General features: G+C 50.0%; 1 long non-coding RNA gene across 1 annotated transcript; it reads left to right on the forward strand.

The window, feature by feature from the left end:
* Window positions 1-3,777: 3,777 nt before the first annotated feature.
* LOC142923227 (uncharacterized) lies at window positions 3,778-10,319 on the forward strand. Its single transcript, XR_012940617.1, has 3 exons — window positions 3,778-3,958; window positions 5,535-5,601; window positions 9,971-10,319. It is a non-coding gene; the product is annotated as an uncharacterized LOC142923227 (long non-coding RNA).
* The last annotated feature ends 6 nt before the right edge of the window (window positions 10,320-10,325 follow it).

A 10,325-nucleotide genomic window follows, 5' to 3' on the forward strand; every position in this document is an offset into this window, starting at 1 on the left:
TAGTAGTGGTGGTAGTGGTAGTAGTAGTGTAGTAGTAGTGGTAGTAGTAGTGTAGTAGTGGTAGTGTAGTAGTGGTAGTAGTAGTGGTGGTAGTGGTAGTCGTAGTAGTGTAGTAGTGGTGGTGGTAGTGGTAGTAGTAGTGTATTAGTGTAGTAATAGTGTAGTAGTATTATGAGACCTCCTTTGCCAGTAACAAGATATAGTAATAGGTGTTACCCTTTTAACTATCTTGTTACTGGCAAAGGAGAGGTCTCATAATGTTGTTGTTTGACTTTGCATCCCACTGGGATTTTTGCACACAGTGTTAGTGGTGTACACGGTGCCATTCTTCAGGAATATTTTGATGTCTTTTTTCCCCCATGGATTTTCTCTTTGCACGGTCAACACGCAGTCACTTTAAGATGCTTTAATTGTCTTCTTTGGTTCTTTCGGTAAAGTCACCACCACGTAGAATGAGAACAAAATAATAAATTGATAAAATAACATAACACAATAATATTCTCACGACGTTTCGGCCACAACACAAGCGGCCTTCATCAGGTGAAGGGACGAGACTGTCTGGTAGGACAGCGCTGGAGTGAAAGAGCCACGTTCAGATCACGACCTTTAAGCTGTGTGAGAGGAACAAAGCGCCTTGACAAAGGAATTAGCATAGAATTTAGCATTGAAATAGCTGAGCGATTAGCTTGTGACTGGTCACAGAAATGGCTATGTTAAAGTCAAAGCATACACATCCACAGAGGCACCCCTTGACAAAGGAATTAGCATAGAATTTAGCATTGAAATAGCTGAGGGATTAGCTTGTGACTGGTCACAGAAATGGCTATGTTAAAGTCAAAGCATACACATCCACAGAGGTACCCCTTGACAAAGGAATTAGCATAGAATTTAGCATTGAAATGGCTCATTGAAATAGCTAAGTTAAAGTATACACATCCACAGAGGTACCCCTTGACAAAGGAATTAGCAGAGAATTTAGCATTGAAATGGCTGAGTGATTACCTTGTGACTGGTCACAGAAATAGCTAAATTCTATGCTAATTCCTTTGTCAAGGGGTGCCTCTGTGGATGTGTATGCTTTGACTTTAACATAGCCATTTCTGTGACCAGTCACAAGCTAATCGCTCAGTTATTTCAATGCTAAATTCTCCTGTTTGATTTGTGCTAGGTGCCTCTGTGGATGTGTATGCTTTGACTTTAACATAGCCATTTCTGTGACCAGTCACAAGCTAATCACTCAGCTATTTCAATGCTAAATTCTCCTGTTTGATTTGTGCTAGGTGCCTCTGTGGATGTGTAGGCTTTGACTTTTTACAAGCTAATCACTCAGCCATTTCAATGCTAAATTCTACGCTAATTCCTTTGTCAAGGCGCTTTGTTTCCTCTCACACAGCTTAAAGGTCGTGATCTGAACGTGGCTCTTTCACTCCAGCGCTGTCCTACCAGACAGTCTCGTCCCTTCACCTGATGAAGGCCGCTTGTGTTGTGGCTGAAACGTCGTGAGAATATTATTGTGTTATTTTATTTTATCAATTTATTATTTTATCAATTTATTATTTTATTATACAATATTATTGTGTTATTTTATTTTATCAATTTATTATTTTATTATACAATATTATTGTGTTATTTTATTTTATCAATTTATTATTTTATTAATGTATTATTTTATTATACAATATTATTGTGTTATTTTAGTTTATCAATTTATTATTTTATTATACAATATTATTGTTATTTTATTTTATCAATTTATTATTTTATTATCATTCTACGTGGTGGTGACTTTACCGAAAGAACCAAAGAAGATTGTTTTATATATATATTTATATTTTATTATTTTATTGTTTCCCTTCAACGTTACTTTTTACCGAAAGAGCTTAAGAAGACGGCCAAGGATGTCATTGACCGGCGTGTGTCTGTGTGTGTGTCTACGGTGTGAATGGGGAGCGATATTGTAGTGGTTAGCGCTACGCTGCGCTATGAATCTGGCGACCCGGGTTCGATTCCCGCTCACGGCCAACACCAGTGACGATTATCTGAACCGGGGGTTGATGTGTGAGTGGGTGAGTGAGTAGGTGGGTGGGTGTGTGAGTGGGTGGGTGGGTGTGTGGGTGGGTGGGTGTGTGAGTGGGTGGGTGGGTGGGTGTGTGAGTGGGTGGGTGGGTGTGTGAGTGGGTGGGTGGGTGTGTGAGTGGGTGGGTGGGTGTGTGAGTGGGTGGGTGGGTGTGTGAGTGGGTGGGTGGGTGTGTGAGTGGGTGGGTGGGTGTGTGAGTGGGTGGGTGGGTGAGTGGGTGGGTGGGTGGGTGAGTGAGTGTAGTGGTTAGCGCTACGCTGCGCTATGAACCTGGCGACCCGGGTTCGATTCCCGCTCACGGCCAACACCACCAGTGACGATTATCTGAACCGGTCCCGGGCCTCCCCTAGGTCGACTCAGCCTCAAATGAGTACCTGGTGTAGCGGTGTGTAGTAAACATCGCCACTGGGGAGACAAAGGCGGTCGGGCGTGGTTGCTGTGCCACCCACCCCCTCGTGTACCGTTCCGGCCTTCATAGGTGGTGCTCGCTAACAGCACTTGCCCCTACAGTCTGTTACAGGCTACACGGGGGATCTTTGTATCTTTGTCTACGGTGTGACTGAAAAGTTTAGTCAAAGGGGATTTCACACCATCACAAGTGGAACTGGTCACTGCGATTAATTGCGGCTTTGTTGACCTCCAGCCCATCGGCGTGCGGGTCCGATGGGAGTAGCCCCGAGGGTTGAGATTCAATCTTTAAATCTCGTGGCTCCGCCAATTGGGGTTTGGCCAGGAGACGTCACAGACGCCTGGCCCCTCGGGGCCTCCGGCACAAGCTTAGTTGTTACATATTTCAGTTTAACTCGTAGTTTCGTGGTAATTAATTGAAGGTGGAGGGGTTACCAGCCCCAGGCACCCGTCCAGAGCCCCCGTTTAGCCCCTGTGGTGGACACAGACGCCATGGGGGGAGGAGCCAATCAGAATTGGATCTCCCCCCACAGCATTGTCCACGACAGAGTTGCCTTGTCCGGCACCGCGAGGAGGTAGGGGGTTGTTTTTGCCGGACAACAGACACGCACGCAGATAGACACACAGATAGACACACACAGACACACAAACAGATAGACACACAGATAGACACACAGATAGACACACACAGATAGACACACAGACACACACAGACACACACAGATAGACACACACAGATAGACACAGACACACACAGATAGACACACAGATAGACACACACACAGACACACACACAGATAGACACACAGATAGACACACACAGACACACACACAGACACACAGACACACAAAATCGATTCCTCGATTCTAAACCTGAACTCCCCAACAACGATTCCCCTTCCTACATTGAATTCCATGAAGGTGGAATCGATTCAACGTATCGGTTACGACTATACCTCCTGAAACGATTCCATTTCTATAAGAATCGATCAACAGCAAATCGATTCCTTCCCCCACCCATTTACCTCTTGAATCGATTCCCTCTCTGCCAGCATCAAATAATCGATTCCAAAACCCCGTCAGTTAACCTCCAAAATCGATTCACTCTCACTTGCTATAGATTAAAAGCGAAACGATCCATCCTTCAAACCCGTAAAAAAATCTCCGAACTCGATTCCCCCGCCCTAAATCAACATCGATTCAACAGCGATGCGATTCCCCGCCCCACCCCACCACCACCCACCCCCCCGTTTCTCTTTTCCGGAATCGATTCCAAAAATTTTTTTAATTAAAAAAATACAAATCGAATCGATTCCAACGTAAATCTCGAGTAATGGAGTCTCCCTCACCACCTCCTCCCTCACCACTGCTGGCAGGGTTTGACGACGACGTTTTGGGACTGATCCTCGTCACGGCGGCGCTCGCAGCCATCGCCGGCGCGTACCTCGTGGTGGTGGGGCAACGCCGCGACAGGTCACTTAGACAAGTCACTTAGACAAGTCACTTAGACACTCACTTAGACACTCAGACACCCACTCAGACACTCACACACTTACACACTTAGACACTCACTCAGACACTCAGACACTTACACACTCACTCAGACACTCACTCAGACACTCACACACTTACACACTTAGACACTCACTCAGACACTTACACACTCACTCAGACACTCACTCAGACACTCACACACTTACACACTCACTCAGACACTCACTCAGACACTCACACACTTACACACTTAGACACTCACTCAGACACTCAGACACTTAGACACTCACTCAGACACTTAGACACTTAGACACTCACTCAGACACTCACTCAGACACTCACACACTTACACACTTAGACACTCACTCAGACACTTACACACTTAGACACTCACTCAGACACTCAGACACTTAGACACTCACTCAGACACTTAGACACTCACTCAGACACTCACTCAGACACTCACACACTTAGACACTCACTCAGACACTCAGACAAGTCACTTAGACAAGTCACTTAGACAGGTCACTCAGTCACTTAGACAGTCACTTAGACAGGTCACTTAGACAGATAGTTACTTAGACAGTCAGTCGCTCACTCAGTTACTTAGACACTCAGTCACTCACTCAGACAGTCAGTGGGACAGTCACTCATTCAGTCACTCACTCAGACAGTGAGACACTCAGTAAGTCACTCAGACAAACAGTCAGTGAGACAGTCAGTCAGTCACTCAGTCAGTCACTCAGACAGTCAGTGAAACACTCAGTCACTCAGTCACTCAGACAAGTCAGTCAGTCACTCAGTCAGACAGTTAGTGCGACAGTCAGTCACTCATTCAGACAGTCAGTCACTCAGACAAGTCAGACAGTGAGACAGTCAGTCAGTCACTCAGTCAGTCACTTAGTCAGTCACTCACTCAGGCATTCAGTCAGTCACTCAGTCAGTCACTCAGTCACTCACCCGCTCACCCACCCACTCACTCACCCACTCACTCACCCACTCACTCACCCACTCACTCACCCACTTACTCACCCACCCACTCACCCACCCACTCACTCACTCACACACTCACCCACCCACCCACTCACTCACCCACTCACCCACTCACTCACCCACTCACTCACCCACTTACTCACCCACTCACTCACCCACCCACCCACTCACACACTCACTCACCCACTCACTCACCCACTCACCCACTCACTCACCCACTCACTCACCCACTCATTCACCAACCCACTCACTCACCCACTCACTCACTCACCCACTCACCCACCCACTCACTCACTCACTCACCCACTCACTCACTCACCCACTCACTCACCCACCCACTCACTCACTCACCCACTCACCCACCCACTCACTCACCCACTCACTCACTCACCCACTCACTCACTCACCCACTCACTCACCCACCCACATGATGTTGTTGATGTTGGTGATGTTGGTGGTGTTGATGTTATTGATGTTGTTGATGTTGGTGATGTTGGTGATGTTGATGTTGTTGATGTTGATGTTGGTGATGTTGTTGATGTTGATGTTGGTGATGTTCCAGGACTGCAATCCATGAAATCCATCCGGACAATCGGGAAAGAATTTCCCAGCTGAGACAGAACCACGTGGTGAGTGATGGTGATGGTGGTGGTGATGGTGGTGATGGTGGTGGTGATGGTGGTGGTGATGGTGGTGGTGATGGTGGTGGTGATGGTGGTGGTGATAGTGGTGATGGTGGTGGTGATGGTGGTGGTGGTGATGGTGGTGATGGTGGTGGTGATGGTGTGTCCGGCAAAACAACCCCCAACCTCCTCGCGGTGCCGGACGGTCAACTCTGTCGTGGACAATGCTGTGGAGGGAGGGCCAATTCCGATTGGCTCCTCCCCTCATGGCGTCTGTGACCACCACAGTGGCTAAACGGGGGCTCTGGATGGGTGCGAGGGGCTGGTAACCCCTCCACCAATTACCACTAAACCACAAATTAAATATCTAACTAATAAGCTTGTGCCGGAGGCCCCGGGGGGCCAGGCGTCTATGACGTCTCCTGGCCAAACCCCAATTGGCGGAGCGAGGAGATTGAATCTCTACCCTCGGGGCTCCTCCAGAAACAACGAAAAGCCACTACGGGTGGCCACGTGGAATGTTCGAACGCTCACTGCGGAGGAGAGGCTGCCACTCCTCTGTCGGGAGCTGGACCGGTACCGCCTAGATCTTTGTGGCATTCAGAAGGTCCGGTGGACCGGTTCTGGCTCCTGCCACCATGAGGGGTGGACAGTCCTCTACTCGGGGCAGCAGACTGCAAAACAACAGGGTGTGGGTTTTCTTGTGAACAAAAGAATGAAGGGGGCGTGGGAGCGTGGCGGTGAGGTGTGGGAAGCTGTAAGCCCCAGGCTACTTTGGGCTCGCCTTCCCATCAACCGGAGGCAAGGAATGGTGGTCGTGGTTACTTATGCCCCCACCGAAGATGAACATCCGTGGAGGGATGCAGGCAAAGCCGATGAGTCAGATGCCTTCTATGACCTGTCACAGGTGCTGGCTAAAGTGGCCCCTCGGGATAGAGTCATCATGTTGGGTGACTTCAATGTCCGAGTTGGTCATTATACTGGCACCTGGTCTGGAGTGATTGGAAGGCATGGGCCAGATCAGCTCAATAACAACGGTAGGAGGCTGCTAGATTTTTTTGCAGCCCATGGGCTTGTAATTACCAACACGCTGTTCCGGCATCGGCGCATCCACACAACATCATGGATGCATGCCGGGTCCAAGCACGAACATCTGCTGGACTACGTAGTGACGGACCAGCGGATGCGAGCCCATGTCCTTGACACCAGGACCTACCGTGGAGCTGATCTGCCCTCTGACCATCGACTAGTCATCTGTAAGATGCGCCTGTCATTCTTCCACTCCGGTGGTGGGTGTACACCCTGGACCCCATTCCAACCTAAAATGGCCTGGTCTCAGTTATCTGATGAAAGTTGCAAGCGAGAATTTCATCATCGCTTGCGGCTGGGGTTGGCATCGTCCCCCACTCCTCCTGATGTCGAGGGTAAATGGGCGAGGTTTAGGACTGTGGCTCATGCAGCTGCAATGGTTGCTTTGGGTATGCGGTCCAGACCTCCCCAGAGACCCTGGCTGACAGAGGAGGTGTTCAGGATGGTTGAGAAAAAGTGACAGGCCCACTGTCAACGGCTACAGAATCCCACGTCAGAGAATGAGGCTTACCGAAGCCTTCGCTCGGAGGTTCGGAGAGCCGTGAGGTGCTGCAAGGATGGGTGGTGGTCGCGGGTTGCTGAGGAGATGGAGTCTGCCTCAGTGGCCCGTGATCACAAATCTCTATTTAACTCCATCAAAAAAATAACCTGCAGCGCCACACCTATTACCATCATTAGGGGAAAAAACGGTGATCCAATCTCCGACCCCCAGGAACAGGTTTGCCAATTTGCTGAGCATTTCTGTGAGGTCCTGGGGAAGGGAAAATCCCTGAGCCAGGAAAACATCGTGGCACAAAGTGAGGATGATCCTGCTGAGGCTGCGGTGCCTCAAATATTGGAAGAAGTCACCCCCTGTGAGTAGCTGGCTGAGGTGCCATCTGCTGAGGAAGTACTGAAGACGATCCGGAGTCTGAGACCAGGAAAGGCACCGGACAGAGATGATCTCCCAAGCAAAATGCTGAGGGAGGGTGGCGTTTGTGCACAGACTGCTCTATATGACATCATAACAACAGTCTGGACCACTGGACGGGTTCCGCAGGATTGGAAGGATGCCCTGGTGGTCCCCCTTTTTAAGAAGGGGGACCGCACAGACTGTAACAACTACAGGGACATCTCACTCCTCAGTGTGCCGGGAAAGGTCCTGGCAAGGATTATTCAACATCGCCTAGCCAGGCACCCTGAGGAGAGGCTTGCGGAGCCCCAATGCGGTTTCAGGAAAGAGCGGTCCTGCACAGATGCCATATTTTCTGTCTGTCTGCTACAGCAGAGGTGTAAGGAATTCCAACAGGACCTACATCTCTGCTTTATTGACCTGGTCAAGGCCTATGATACCATCAGTAGGCCTGGGCTCTGGGTCGTTCTTCGTGCTTTTGGAGTACCTGACCCTCTGCTCACGATCATTAAGGACCTTCATGATGGTGAGCAGGCCCGGATAAAACTACGTGGCCGGGAGTCAGAGCCATTCCCTGTACACCTTGGGGTGCGACAGGGATGTCCTCTGGCTCCCACATTATTTAACATCTATTTTGACCACGTAGTTCGTGAAGCCTTCAATAGCTGTACCGGGGGAATCTCCATATGGTACAGATATAATGGGAGGCTGATCGATGCCCGGGTGCAGTCAAAGGATGGCTCCCTATTGCTCAACCACGTTATGTATGCTGATGATTTGGTAATAGCTGCTCATTCAGAGGAGGAGTTGGAGACGCTGCTGCTGAGACTGGAGCATGCCACTAAAAGTTGGGGCCTTACCATTAGCCCCACCAAAACTAAGCACCTGCCTGGGTATTTTGTACCATCGGACACTCCACCCCCACAACTCCCAATTGGTGATGGGGCAGTTGTGGAGAGAGTGGAGAGTTTCCCATACCTGGGCAGTGTGCTTATGACCAGCTCCAGTTTAACAGCAGAGGTCTCACTCCGAATCAGTCGAGCGGCAATATCTTTTCATCGGTTGCGTAACGCTGTGTGGAAGCTACATGGTCTGTCGCTCCGCACTAAGCTTCAGGTCTTCTTGGCCACGGTCATTCCCTCCCTTCTCTACGCTTGCGAAACGTGGACCCCCCTAATGGAACATCTTCGCCGGTAAGAAACATTTAGGCTGGCCTGCCTACGATCCATCCTGGGTTTAACCAGACTGGATTGTGTAAGGAGCTCACAAATCCTTGAAAGATCTGGGCAGGGTCTCATCGGTGAGCTCCTCCGGCAGGCAAGGCTGCGATGGCTGGGTCATGTAGCCCGCATGCCCAGCCACCGCATGCCGAAATAGCTTTTGTTCGGCCGGATCGAGGGGTCTAAACGGGCGTGGCACGGGCTAGAGAAGAGATGGAGTGATGTGGTACAGGAGGACGTGGAGCTGAGTGGACTTGCCGATGACTGGTACCAGCGGTGTCAAGATCGGCCTCTGTGGAGGAGGCTCGTGAAGGACGCTGCTGGGCAGTTGGAGGCAGTCGCCCTCCAACAACAACGGAGGGCGGAGGAGCGACGCTCAAAACAACGAGCGGAGCGCCGGGTGGCTAAAGCACAGCAGGTTGGCACAGTAGGGGGTACAGGTGGTGCATCAGCCACTCATCTCAGTCATCTCAGTCAGTCGACCCGTGGCACCTGCTGGGTCTGCCCCGTGACCTCCTGCCAGCGGGCGTTCGACACTTCACGTGGCCTCAGGGTGCACATAGCCTGGCACAAGCGTCGTGGTGACGTCACCGCCACTTAGTGGTGAATGGCGGTTGTTGTTGGTGGTGGTGGTAGTGATGGTGGTGATGGTAGTGATGGTGGTGATGGTAATGATGGTGGTGATGGTGGTGGTGATGGTAATGATGGTGGTGATGGTGGTGATGGTGCTGGTGGTGGTGATGGTGGTGATGGTGGTGGATGGTGGTGGTGGTGGTAGTGATGCTGGTGGTGGTGATGGTGGTGATGCTGGTGGTGGTGATGCTGGTGGTGGTGATGGTGGTGATGGTAGTGGTGGTGATGGTGGTGATGGTGGGTATGGTAGTGATGGTGGTGATGGTGGTGATGGTGCTGATGATGGTGATGATGGTAGTGCTGGTGATGGTGTTGCTGGTGATGATGGTAATGATGGTGGTGGTGGTGATGGTGGTAGTGATGCTGGTGGTGGTGATGGTGATGGTGGTGATGCTGGTGGTGGTGATGGTGGTGATGCTGGTGGTGGTGATGGTGATGGTGGTGATGGTAGTGCTGGTGATGGTGTTGCTGGTGATGATGATGCTGGTGATGATGCTGGTGATGGTGTTGATGGTGTTGATGGTGTTGTTGATGTTTGCAGGGCCGATACCGTGGTAGTGATGGTGGTGGTGATGCTGGTGGTGATGCTGGTGATGATGATGGTGATGATGGTGATGGTGGTGATGTGTCATGCCCAGTCTGCCTTCTGAGAGCCTCGTTCCCAATCGAAACAAATTGTGGACATCTCTTCTGTGGTGAGTAGCTCCATCACTATCATTATTATCATCATCATCACTACCATCACTATCATTATCATCACCATCATCATCACCATCACCACCATCATCACTACCATCACTATCATTATCATCATCATCACCATCATTATCACCATCACCACCATCATCACTACCATCACTATCATCATTATCATCATCATCACCATCACCACCATC

Source organism: Petromyzon marinus, unplaced genomic scaffold (genome assembly GCF_048934315.1).
Source record: "Petromyzon marinus isolate PM22_M1 ecotype Great Lakes invasive population unplaced genomic scaffold, UKy_Petmar_22M1.pri1.0 PM_Scaffold_343, whole genome shotgun sequence".
Lineage (NCBI taxonomy): Eukaryota > Metazoa > Chordata > Hyperoartia > Petromyzontiformes > Petromyzontidae > Petromyzon > Petromyzon marinus.